General features: G+C 42.1%; 1 protein-coding gene across 1 annotated transcript in view; it reads left to right on the top strand.

The window, feature by feature from the left end:
• Window positions 1-228: 228 nt before the first annotated feature.
• tbkbp1 (TBK1 binding protein 1) overlaps window positions 229-12,373 on the top strand; it is a 65,703-nt gene continuing 53,558 nt past the window's right edge. Inside the window, exon 1 of the mRNA XM_074619334.1 lies at window positions 229-541. The gene's annotated coding sequence lies outside the window, so the exon portion shown is untranslated. The remainder of the gene's footprint in view (window positions 542-12,373) is intronic.

Below are 12,373 nucleotides of genomic sequence, written 5' to 3'. Positions count from 1 at the left end.
TTTTACAGTGTATATAATGTATCTTTAAACAGTAAATTAACTGTAAAATACTATGAAATTAATAAAAAAAAACATTATTTTTAACAATACAAAGCTGTAAATTTCAGCGACAGTATAATAATGTTAATTTTACAGTAACATAAAGAGCAACCCTGCTGCCATCAGGTCTTTACTATTATTTTACTGGGAAATTCTGAACAGTGTAGATGTTCTCGTTGAAAAGGAGAGCTGCTATTCCCGCGACATCACCATCACCATCCCACACTGTAGTGCATATAGTGGGGCTCCACGGTGGAGCGGTGTGATGCTCAGTCCTGCACAGGAGCAGCTACAGGAGGCGTGCAAGTCTCTGCACACAGGAGCACCGGAGGAGCACCAGAGGAGCACCAGAGGAGCACCAGAGGAGCACCAGAGGAGCAGCACCGGAGGAGCAGCTATTACCGAGCACTGGACACACCGTCAAGCTTTTTCTTTTTTATAAGGGGGTGCTCTGCTCTCTCCTCCATCTCTCTCCAGCGATGGCATCTACGGATCGATCAACGTGAGTTATCCTCTTTATACAAGCTGTGTCTTTCATGTGATGGATGCAATGTGTGCACAAGGATGCACAGAGCAAACTGGATGCCATGTTATGTTTTAGGCATCGCACCCAGCAAGCAGCCTCGTTCTGAGACGAGGATGTAAGATTTTTTTAAAGAAAATCATCATCTGTTTATTTATTGTACGCGCAATTTATTTGCAGCTGATGCGTATCCATCTCCTTAAAGGAGACGCGTGGCAACATCAGCATCAGCATCAGCCTCAGCCTCAGCATCAGCATCAGGAGCATCACAGAGAGCAGAGTGATGCCATGGCCGCAGGCAACCTTCAACTTCAGCTCAGTGTTGCTGGATAAAGCGGTCAGCAAAAGTAGACTACATCTGTTCTCTGGCCTTGTTTCATCCCTGCGTGTTAGTATCCAAGAGAGACAGACACAAACAGTCTCAGAATAATCTCACAACAGCCCTCTAAAACTGTACAGTTTATATCCCCATGCACTGGAGAATATATATATATACAGGCTTTTTTTTGGGTTGTGTTACCTAATTCCTGCTGTAAAACAAGAGGTTAACAGAGGAAGGAAAAGGGGGTGCTGCTCTCTGTTGGAACATTTTGTCTTGGAAATACAAACACTGCTCATCAGACTAAATATAGATGCATACATTGCTCATCCTTTTCTCCTCTCATCAGAAACGCTCGCAATGTCCTGAATATCTTGAATGATGATGATGATGTTTGAGATTAGGTAACAGCTCCAAGGACTGCATTTCATACAGACAGCACAGCTGAACTCGCACTGTATATCATCACTCCCTCGGATGATCGTCTGACTAAGAAAATATACAAACACTCTTTTCTGTCCTGCAGAAACTCAAGAACCTGTGAGAATATTTATGAATATTAAGTTATTTTTTAATCTGAAAATGTGTCAATATTTAATCTTAAGCACAAAAAGTAAAGCTGGACTTTTTAATGGAAAGGTGTTCGTGGACTGTTGGACTCTTCTGTGGAGTATTTATGGCTTCATAATACAAACACGGTGCAATCAGGCTAAGTATAGATAAATGTATAAAGAGCAGGGAGGCACGATTTTGAAAAAAATATCTGTGATTATTTTGACTGATATTGCAATTGCAATTTACATCATTATTCTCATTTATGGTGTGATTGTTGCAGGGATCTGTACCAAACAAAGATGTTCTCTTAAGTCTGTAGAGTATGAGGTGAAGGCTAAGACGACGATATTTAATTAAAAAGGTATTTTGAGAAACATTTAACCTTTAACAGATATTGCAGATATTACAGTAGGCCATATTGTGATTTTGATAAAATTTTGATGAATTGTGCAGCCCTATGTAAGAGGAGAAAAAAGATGGAAGACAATGCTTGCTCTTTTCTATTATAATAGAAAAACTCTAGATGATATTTTTACATTTTTAAAGTTTAAGGTAAAAGTAATGGAAAAGACTCAGAATAGCTTTCTATTCACAAATTAATTTACAAAGTATGTCATCCCCTTGAAATATATCATTTGAATGTAAGAATAAATAGCATGAGGTCAAATGTCAACTTGCTGGAGGAGCTGTGAAAAGAGTCTGTACCAAATGTTGTGCCAAACTATCCAGTAGATGTTTAGATATTTGACTTGATATGTGAACATTTTGACCTGCTGGTGGCGCTACAGCAAGTCAGTAGGAATCATCTTCTGGGGACGATGGGAATCTGCGCCAAATTTCAAGGCAGTCTCTCCAAAAGATATTTCACTAAAAACCAAACATGCCAACATGGTTCCGTGTTTTTTGACCTACCCATCCTCCTCCCTACCGAGCCCCCAGGAGGAGCACCAGGCTTTAAGCAAATCTTCATAGTGGCCAAACTGCGGCACTACAACTTCCGTGTCAGTCATGTGATGCCATTGGGCCCAAATCGACTTTTTCCCATAGACTTATATTGGGAGAGAGACGTCTGTAACTCAGCGGATCATCTTTTTTTTTGAGGTAAATCAACTTCCCAGTGCGATCACTTGAATAGCCCTTATTTAAATCATTAGGTCCTAAAAGTTGTAAAACGCACTAATGGCCAAATTCAGAGATATTTTCCTGCACCAAGGGCTGGGAGGCGGAGTTAAAGGAAACGCTACTGCGCCTGCTCCATGGGCCCAATGGATGCGGAAGATCGCCAGAAGATCCTGGTGATTTTATACTTGGAAGTCAAGCTTTTTTTACGTCCCTGAGCAACTTTCATAGGAATGAACGGGAGCTTCCAAAGCTGTATCCAGTTCTCTTTATACATCCATGCTCCCTACACAGAGTTTGACTCTTGATTTTGATGTGGGATATTTATGAATTACAGTGCATTACTTTTTGTAGGTATAGTTATGAACTGTGTATGAGAGCAGCCTGACCAAAGTTGTTTTATCCTCTGAGGACCATGAATGTGTGTGCAGAATTTCATGGCAACCCATCCAACAGTTGTTGAGATATTTCAGTCTGCACCACGGTGGTGAACCGACTGCCATTCCTCCTCCACATCATTAGCACGGCTACAAACCATTATAATATAAGCTGAGGGCTTGGAGCTACCAACTCTGTACATCAGACTAAGGATAGATAAATGAAAGATTTTATGGAAGAGCTTGCATGTGAATATCATGATAAAGGTGTTTCAGATTATATAAGTCTCAAGTCCTGCCTTTATAACAAACACACAGGGTGTTTTCTGTATGAAGTGAGGCTTGTAGGAGGACCTGTTATTGTCCTCAAAGAAAGCCTGGAGTGGATGACAAGTGGATGAAGAGTGGACAGCGACGTGGTGCTGAAACGCAGCCGAGTTTATCCTCAGTGAGAGGAACGAGGAGGGCTGATAACTTCTGGGCATGAAAGAGGAGTGCTCTCTCACGCTGTTGGCATTCAGATCTCTGATTCGAGTCATTATTTCACAGACAGGCCTGATGATAATTAGCTCCATGCCAAAATCTGTCACTCACTGTCTCTCTGCAGTGGCCTATAAGAGGGGTCAGCAGGTTACATTAACAACTCCTTATTTGTCGCTTCTCATCCCTCTTCAGAGCCTGATCTTCAGACTTGACTCCCCTCCACTTCATTTTAAGTATTCAGCTCTCTCTTCTTCTTCCCAGGGTGTCATGTGTCCAAAAGCAGCTAATTTAAGGAAGCGGATCGCGGCTTTAGCCTACCTGCTAATCACCCATCACATACGCCACTGTGCTGCTGTACAGTGTCTCGTGGGTCTGGGCTTGTTTTTCTGCATTTTTACCCTCGTTAATCATGTTTTTTTCTCCATAGCGCACTTTTAAATTGGATCCCGGCGAGCTCCTCCATGCTTGAAGCTGTTGTATAATGTACTTTGTTATCTGCTGATGAGTGCTGCTGATGCTGTTTTTCCTGAAACATGATGCGCTGTGAAGTGAGGTTAGAGTACGCCAGTGATCTCGTTCTAACCAGGAAATGGCCTTTCAGTCTGATTTGGTTTTACTACCAAGGACACTGTCCCAGTCCAATATAATAAAGCTTATATTTTAGTTTTACACCGTTTGACTGATAAAGTGTTCCAACAGGTTGGGTTCGTCTCCGTCATCGTGGATGATTCATAATCAGAGACGCGCCCGTCAAGTGTTTGTTTGATTTAATTAGAGCGTTGTTTGAAGCTGCAGTGTTCCCGCTGACCTTCAGGAGTATTGTTCTGGAGTTACTCCTACAAAGTGACGTTGTTTGTGTGTGTGTATATGTTTGTGTTTGTGGGTGGGAGGGTGGACGGGTTGCTACTGACGCAATCAGACTGAGAACATTGGCACCTTCCATTAAATAGAGGACGTGTTTTTCTCTGTTGTTGAATTAACTCGCAGAAGCAAATGGGAATCACAGCTGCAACAGTCGCTGTTAGCACGACTGGATAATGCTGCTGAATCTGGAAAATCATATCGGTACATTAAACCATGTGGATCTTATTTAAAATAACTTAATTGCACTGTAAAGTAACACACTATAAGGCCTCATTTAAATCACAATAATCCAACCTAAAACCCTTATAAAAAAAGAAAGCATTTGCAAAGTGTTGCCTCAGCTTTGCAAAGTCAAGACAAGCAGCCGATTATTAAGTCTATTTAAAAAGTGGCACATTTTTGGATTTCTTTCTGCAGATTGCTCATTAAATTCTGACAACCATGTAAATATAAATCTGCTTTTCAGTTATTATCATTAGCAGTATTCTTCTCCCAAGCACATGGATGATGACAATCATTAAATTCACATATGGCTGTTTTTTGTTACTTTCCATATCTCAATCTCATAAATGAATAGATAAAAGAGGCAAATATAAGCATTTGTTGGACTTTTCTGACTTTATATATATTTATATATATATCGGTCGGGTGGACGGAGGGTCAAACAAACACAGGGCTTAGGAGACCACTATTGGTGCCCCGTGTGAGGCAAAAAGTTAACATTCCCTTATATTTTAATTCACGTCAGCAGCTTAATAACGTAACAAATGTAGTAATATTAAGCCAAACCATGATGTTTTTTTCAGGGTCGTCAAAATTAACGCCATAATAAAACGCAAATTCGTTTTAACGCCACTAATTTCTTTAACGCATTAACGAAACTTGCAATTTTTAATTGACCTTTTAAAAATCTGACGGGCTGCCATGAGGCCCGGCTGCTATTCAATCTTTTGGAGGTTGTAGCGGGCTCAGTTTTTAAGCAAGAGTTAAGATACTGGAATCATATGAAACTAGAAAAACCTAAAGAATCCATTGGTATTATGTATATTATTATGTCACACTAGTTTGTCAGCAAGGAGGTTAAATAACACCCCAAAGTTACACTAAATGTTAGTGAGGAAAAACTGGCATGGCCATTTTCAAAGGGGTCCCTTGACCTCTGACCTCCAGATATGTGAATGAAAATGGGTTCTATGGGTACCCACGAGTCTCCCCTTTACAGACATGCCCACTTTATGATAATCACATGCAGTTTGGGGCAAGTCATAGTCAAGTCAGCACACTGACACACTGACAGCTGTTGTTGCCTGTTGGGCTGCAGTTTGCCATGTTATGATTTGAGCATATTTTTTATGCTAAATGCAGTATCTGTGAGGGTTTCTGGACAATATCTGTCATTGATTTGTGTTGATAATAGTATATATTATCATACGCATATTATTAACACAATGTCAATATTTCATTTTTTTAAATACCACGGTTATCGTCAACACCGATATATCACGACACCCCTCATCTGGACGTGAACTCTCTGTTGTTTCCATCCCTGAATTTGACGTTAAAGACAGAATCTGAGAATTGGAGCCGTCAACTTGTTGAGAGCAACGTGACGTAATATAAATGTATTCATGTTCTTTCACTAACAGGGTCCTTTTAGAGACATAATAACATACTGAAACATTCGCAGAAAGATTGAAGCCAATCAACTAAACTAAGGACCCCACCTCAGCCGACACGCGCCGGCCCTCACTTTCATTGCGCCACGGGGTTTTGCTTGCACCCTCTGACTTGCGCGTGCGTTAGACTCCTTGGTCCGCAGACATCGCCGCAGACCCCTGGCGCCTTTTACGTGGGCCGAGCCCTCAGTGAAAATTTCAGGCTAACCAACCAAAAACCCATTCAAAAAACCCATCGACTTCCAGACAAGGCAACCGGAAGTGCTAAAATGCTAACTCGTTTTAGGACTCCTGCATCACTCTGGTACTAATGACTCTTAGGATCCTGCACTAGAAATAAAGTTCTGTGTGTTTGAACAATGTTGGGCTGCACAGCTCAAGTTTGTAATGACACCGGCAGCTTGTTAAACTTGTTTCATGGATAAAGTTATTAGATTTTTTCCAGTGATAAAAGTACGATTGTAGCATCACAACAAGGTTAAGAGCCTTTACATTTTACAGTAAATATTGTACTCTGTAGTTGCGTTAATAACTCCACAGCTATAGATGCTGCTGTAGTTTCCACCGAGCACCTGAGAGCCGGGCTCAGACACGAGAATATGAGGTCATTTATCTCACTCTGCAGACTCATCACCGGTGGGCAGCATATATTAGACCAAACACACGCACACACACACACACACACACACACACACACACACACACACACACACTGAGGAAGTGTCCTGCCTGGAAACAGTGCTGACATAATTCACAGAGTGCTAATTTATGCAAAACCTATTTCATTTCCCTCCAATATCTCGGCCACTTTTTCATCCTGGTTTTCAACGTCTCCTGCTCCTGGGTTCTGATCTCTCTCTCTCTCTCTGCAGAGCTACACACTTACGCTGTGATTATGTTCATATACATAAATATGGACTTTTACGTAAACTACTTTCAGACTGAAATTAAGAAGGCGAGCAGAGGCCCTGCTGGCTGATGGAATATTCATAGGCTTTCAAGGGTCACCAGGGGTAAAGGAAGGGGAGACAGCGAGAACAAAGAACCGCCGTGCTCCTCTCTTTATTGGATATCAGATTTTTTTTTTCCGTTTAGTCCCGGCTCTTGAATAAGTAAAAAGATTGCCAATATGTCGGATGTTTTGTTTCATAAATCAATGCTGCAGGTTTCTGTGTTTGACGTGTGCAAAATTCTGCAAACAATCATCATTATGGGGGAGAACAGGAGATAATGACCGTTTCCAAAAGATGCTAACCAGTCACGACTGGTGACTAAGTGTTAATTATTTTCAATACAGCGAGTACCGAAATCCAATTAACCATAATATGTCCTCAGGCTGGCCGGCATAGAAACTCAAGAGGCTATTTTTGAAGTGAGGTCTGGTTCCAGAGCACATTGTGTCAATCTCATTTCATTTTCCCCAAAAAAAGAGAGAGAAGCAAACAGCAGCCAAAGTGTAGCCGGTGATGGACAGCAGCTCCCCGGAGCACGGAGGTAATGTCCATCCAGCGTGAGCCAGATTTCACTAATCAGGTTTATGGCGGAGTGCAAAATGCTGCCAGACCGGCTCCACCTGAAGGACACTTCTGATGCCAAATCAAACCTTTGATAATTCCAGGAAACAATGCCTGCGAGAGATCGTCCTCCATTACCTTCAGGAGATAACAAGGTCGAAAACCCCGGAGGAAACAAACACAAACACACACCTCATATGCCATATGCACCCTCCTCTCCGTGCATTCCCTCCATCTTTCACTATGTCCTCCTCTCTTCGATGTGAATCTTGCAGCTTGAGTTTACACGATTTCATAACATTTTTAAGGAGCCTTATTTCTGTAGTTTCTGTCATCATTTCCGTGACTAATAACTAATAAATGTTGATTGCACAATGTAATGGCTATAGAATAATCACCATCGGCGTTTAGATTGCTTCCCTATAAACTTCATTTTCACTATGAAATTCTGTCTGCCTCCGGGTCGTGATCTCCCAGGAAATTGAAGACTCGATTTACGGCACAAAGGAAGAGGATGGTGCATGAGTTGCGTCTATACTTATGAAGGTAATAAAATAATAACACAGAGGCTCCGTAATCTGAACCAAAATGGTAACTCTTTATTGCCTCCCACGTTGTCAATGACGGCGCATTACAGCTACACTCCTTCTTACCTTTCACAATAAAAAGCCCTCGACACATACACTGCATCACTGCTTACCAGAGAGCATTTTGCTAAGAGGCAACTCAACAAAATGGCTTACAGTAGCTATCCTCAGGTAGCAGAAATGGCGGTCGGTGGAACAACCGGAGTAATGTTAGCGTTAACTGTGGAAAGTCTACCCGGCAAAAGAGCCCCGTTGATGGAGGAGGCAAAGAAGGTGAAGAGGGTTCTTTTTAATAAGCTAGATCAGTACAACCCGATCACGCCAAAGTGTGTAAGCCAGTCCACCAGAGGATGGGGTGTAAGAGTGTCACGTTTTGCCTCGCCGAGGTGTGAATATGACACGCCTGTCTGAAGGTGCTGTACCAGCAGGGGGCAACAAAAACACTCACTTATGTTTAGGAAAAACGTCATGGGTGGGCTTAAAAATAAGTACGTAAACTAAGTACGACATGTACGAAAACGACGTAACATAATATAAAACACGTGACTTCAAAACAAGTGACAAATGTCACTAACGTAACTTACAAAACAAAACACCAGTCTCGAACACCGGCCTCCTGGTTGAAAGTCCTGTGTTTGTTGGACCCATCCATCACCCCTCCCTCCCCGCCATAACCAGACTGTACCATAACCCTGTACAGACTACATGGCGTGAAAATATCACACCTTTACATTTTCATTTCTATTAATCATTGTTGCAGGTGTATGGTACGATGGTACGACGGAGTATTAGGGCCACATTGAGGAAAAAAAAAAAAAAATCAGAGATTTTGAGAATAAAGTCATAATATTATGAAGTAGTAATTTTACGTGTTATTTTCTTTTTTTCTCGTAAAGTTATGACTTTATTCTCATAATATTCTCATAAAATCATTATGACTTTATTATGGAAATCTTAGATTTTGTTTTCCCTTAATGTGGCCCTAATACTCCGTAGTACATTTCCACTTTGGCCCTCACTACATCAGACTTATATACTATATACTTAGACTATAAACTATGTTACCGTCATACAATGCTCAAATGTTTTCCGGCTCCAGACAGATTTTTTTTTTTTTTGCCTAGAATGGCTCTTTTGATAATAAAGGTTGCTGACCCCTGGGTTAGGGTTACCTCCATTTACCTCTAATCACCATTGATTGTATGCAATCATGCCGCCTCTTAATTTGCTTTGCCTTCCGTCAACAAAGAATATGTGCACAAATACAATGTTGTGCTACATTTTTCTATCATGCTCATTCTTCATAACCATCACCTCGCTTAGCTTTACTTGTCTCCTCTCTCTCTACCTTCTTTTTTTTTTTTACATAACAGTGGTGTAATATCAGTGGGCCAAGGCAGTGACCACTGGTTCTCTCGCTTCTGAACAAGCCATGGGCGGCCCACCTGCATCAAGGCTCTCCTCTCTATCAGAGTTTTGGCTTCAGATGAGTCACTTTGCCATATTCTTTCAGCCTCACCTCTTCTTCCCAAACTCTGCTTTTCTGCTCTCAGAAGCACAAACTCACAAACTCACACCTCCCACTGCCCCGTCCCGGCTGCTCTCATTGTTCCAGAGCAACCCCACCGACTGCACCAAACACCACCACCTCTCATGCACAGCAGGATGGTGATGACATGTTATTGTGTGTGAACGCTGTGTGACAATCGGAGGATGACATAACAGGGGTTATGGTTGTGTTGCTTTTGTTGTTGGAGGACACCTGGTTGCTTAGGAGACTGAAGGAATGTGATGTAACTGCAGTGTAATGTGACCACTCACTCTCTCTGCCCACGCAAGGCACTGAGCCGACCGTGGACGCATCGTGTGGAGTAAGAGGAACAGTACGTCTGAGTGAGTGTGTGTGTGTGTGTGTGTGTGTGTGTGTGTGTGTGTGTGTGTGTGTGACAGAGGGGCACTACAGTAGAGAGTTATAGTAAAAACAGAAGAAAACAGACACTAGAAAGGACCGTGTGTGTGTGTGTGTGTGTGTGACACTGGAGAACTCCTAGTTCCAGAAAGAAGTCCGTTTTGGGCCCGGAGTCTTTAAGCTCACTGGGGATTCACACCAGTCTTTTTGTGTCTCAGAAAAACCAGGTTACCCACTTGCTTTTCACTCGTTACTGGACTGCCTAAAGTCCCTCCGCTGCACCTAAAAATATCTACTCACACTCTGAGAACGATGCCCCAACGGTGTTCAGAGAGAAAACGTTTGCTATTTTAATTGTGTGACATTATTCTGCTGCTTTTATTAAAGAGGACATATCATGAAAAACTCACTTCATACAGTACATTTGGATATCTGGAGGGCCTGCCAACCCTCAAACTGTGAAATTAGACAACTTATAACCTTTTTCCATACGTATGTGCTGGCTTGGCTCGACTCGGCACGTCAGCCAGTGGATAGGCAGTGGATTAAAACATTTCATTTCCTATATTCTTCACAATAAAAGTCCCCCGCTATTTCTGCTGCTTGTTGTCTCCCTCCCTGCAGTATGCTTGCTTTTATTTAAGAATGACCGCTAACAAAGCTCCGCTAATTCGGTGATAAATTAATTTCGTTTCCTATAAATTCTTCACAATAAAAGTCCCCCCGTTATTTTGCTATTTAAAAGCTTTTATTATGAAGCAGCAAAATCCGTAAATGTTAGATTTTCATCAGCGGTAACTTAACACGTCTCCTGTACAAATGAAAGAGAAACAGTAAAATAAAGTAAAATATCTGAGTACAAACAGGGATGCATGATAGATACTAAACTTTAAGCCACAGAGATTCAGTTAGAAGCTACAAAAGTACAGAGATCTGCAGCCGGGGAGACGTCAGCGCAACCCAGTTGGAGGCGAGTCAGACGCACTTTTGCCCGACTCTGGAGATGGTCCATCTCGGGCACAGCGGCACAGCTCGGTGTGCTTAAACTGGTAATGGAAACCCAAATCCGCGGGGCATGGTTTGACTCGGCGCTACCAATGGAAAAGCCCCACTAGTCTGTTTTTTGTGGGCTGAAACCCAAAATACAAGTATGAACCTGAAAATGAGCATGATATGTCCCCTATAAAGGAAATGCACAAAGAAAACGTACAATAGATTCAGGCATATCGAGGACACGGTCACATCTCTCCTGTCTGGAATCAGACCTAACTAACAAACTGCCGTCAAATTGGCTCAGAGGACACAAAGAATAATTTCATGTGTGAGGTAATCTTTGTGTTTGCAGCCAGGGCCCGGGCACAGCGCATAGATTTCCAATAAATATGTAGCTGAAATACAGCGAGCATCAAAGAGAGTGACAAAACCGAACAAGACAGAGGGGAAGAATTGAGTATCTGTTTGTATTCTGTGTGCTGCATCGTTTTATTTTGCAGAGCAGAGAAGAGAGGAGAGGAGAGGAGAGGTGTCCATATGTAGGTCTGTACTTCAGTGACTAAAGAGGACCAGCTGCTTTGTATTTACAACCTCGTAGTCTTTGACGGTTTGTTTTTGTGGGCCAAACACAGAGGACTGTTGCTAGCAGACAAAACAGGAAGAAAAGTGCTTCCCAGTGCAGGTCAGGAGGACGTCAGGTTTATCTTTAACTGCCCTGCGGCGCTCTGGAGCGATGTTTTGATGAGTGGGTCCCTGTTGAGTTTGTATCTTATACTCTACCAGCATACACAGGAGGACGTGCCCAGTCACCAAGAAATACTTTTACGTTTCTGCAAACCACGGATACGTAGAATGTGGACGTTTTTGCATTCGGTCAGAGCAAGTGACGAAGTATATCGAGCGACTCTTATTGAAAGTTACGTGGTATAATAACGAGAACAACAAGTGAGAAAGTCCACTAGGTACGGAGCGGGAGTGGTGGTGGACGGGTCAAACAAACCAAATGTAAACGTTGACTTTATAAAGTCCACTAAGGGTGGTTGTTGTTTATTTACGGTTGCTACGCTACGGTTGCTATGCTACGGTTGTTACGCTAAGGTTGTTGCGCTAAGGTTGTTGCGCTAAGGTTGTTACGCTACGTTTTTTACGCTACGTTGTTACGCTACGTTGTTACGCTACGTTGTTACGCTACGTTGTTACGCTACGTTGTTACGCTACGTTGTTACGCTTTTATTTTAACACAAACCATGATCGTTTTTCTAACCCTAACCAAGCAGTTTTGTTGCCTAAACATAATCAAACCTTTCAAAATGTTAACCATGTGGCGTTGTACGTTTCTGCAAGCGTGATACGAGGCTGATATGATCCGCAAAGTTTCACTTTTACATGACCAGCCATTATCAATCCACTTGATG

Source organism: Sebastes fasciatus, chromosome 20 (assembly GCF_043250625.1).
Source record: "Sebastes fasciatus isolate fSebFas1 chromosome 20, fSebFas1.pri, whole genome shotgun sequence".
Classification (NCBI taxonomy): Eukaryota; Metazoa; Chordata; class Actinopteri; order Perciformes; family Sebastidae; genus Sebastes; species Sebastes fasciatus.
This window is presented reverse-complemented; position numbering and strand designations above follow the sequence as displayed.